Source organism: Orycteropus afer, unplaced genomic scaffold (genome assembly GCF_000298275.1).
Source record: "Orycteropus afer afer isolate SDZICR_OR568_19922 unplaced genomic scaffold, OryAfe1.0 scaffold00263, whole genome shotgun sequence".
Lineage (NCBI taxonomy): Eukaryota > Metazoa > Chordata > Mammalia > Tubulidentata > Orycteropodidae > Orycteropus > Orycteropus afer.
The window spans coordinates 3,959,945-3,961,214 of NW_006921850.1; the positions used below are offsets into that span (position 1 = coordinate 3,959,945).

The 1,270-nt window shown below is 34.6% G+C and overlaps 1 protein-coding gene across 1 annotated transcript in view; it reads left to right on the plus strand.

Moving 5' to 3' along the window:
- Positions 1-1,270, plus strand: part of AOAH (acyloxyacyl hydrolase) — a 344,354-nt gene that overhangs the window by 309,110 nt on the left and 33,974 nt on the right. The window lies entirely within an intron of this gene.

The following is a 1,270-nucleotide window of genomic DNA, read 5'->3' on the forward strand; positions in this document are numbered from 1 at the left end:
TCTCTTATGGTTTCTTGAAGTAGTTTTTTATAGTTTTCTTTGTACAGGTCTTTTGTGTCCCTGGTAAGATTTATTCCCAAGTATTTTATTTTAATTTTTTTCATAGCTATTGTAAATGGTATTGACTTTCTCATTTCTTTTTCAGCAATCTCTTTTCTAGAATAGAGGACTCCAACTGAATTTTGGATGTTGATCTTGAATCCTGTCATAATGCTAAATCTCTCAATTAGTTCCAGTAGATTTTTGACTGAGTCTCTTGGGTTTTCTAGGTAGAGGATCATATCAGCAAATAGGGATAGTTTGACTTCTTCCTTACCAATTTGGATACCTTTGATTATTCTTTCTTGCCTTATGACCCTGGCTAGGACTTCCAGTACAATTTTGAATAGAAGTGGTGATAGAGGACATCCTTGTCTGGTTCCTGTTTGCAAGAGGAATGGTTTCAGTCTCTCTCCATTGAGTATAATGTTGTCTGTTGGTTTTGCATAGATGCCCTTTATTATGTTGAGGAATGTCCCTTCTGTTCCTATCTTGCTGAGTGTTTTGATCAGGAATGAGTGTTGGATTTTATCAAATACCTTTTCTGCATCAATTGATATGATCATGTGACTCTCCTTTCTTTTATTGATGTGGTGGATGACACTGATTGTTTTTCTAATGTTGAACCATCCTTGCATACTTGATATGAACCCCACTTGGTCATAATGAATGATTTTTTTGGTATGTTGTTGGAATCTATTGTTTAGGATTTTATTGAAGATATTTGCATCTATATTCAAGAGGGATATTGTGTGTAGTTTTCCTTTTGATTGATGTTTTTGCCTGGTTTTGGTATCAAGGTTATGCTTGCTTCATAAAATGAGTTAGGGAGGATTCCATCCTTTTCTATGTTTTGGAATAGCTTGAGTAGGAATGGTGTCAGTTCCTCTCTGAATATTTAGTAGAATTCTCCGGTGACACTGTCTGGGCCAGCAATTTTTTTGTTGGTAATTTTTTGATGAACTATTCAATTTCTTCTTTTGTTGTGGATCTGTTCAACTTTTCCACATCAGTCTATGTTAGTTTAGGTAAGTGGTGTGTTTCTAGAACCATCCATTTCTTCCAGATTTTCAAATTTGTTGGAGTAAAATTCTTCATAGTATCCTGATATCATCCTTTTTATTTCAGTTGGTTCTGTTGTGATGTCACCCATTTCGTTTCTTATTTGTGTTATTTGTATTCTCTCCCTCTTTTCCTTTGTTAAGTTTGCCAGTGGTTTGTCAGTTTTATT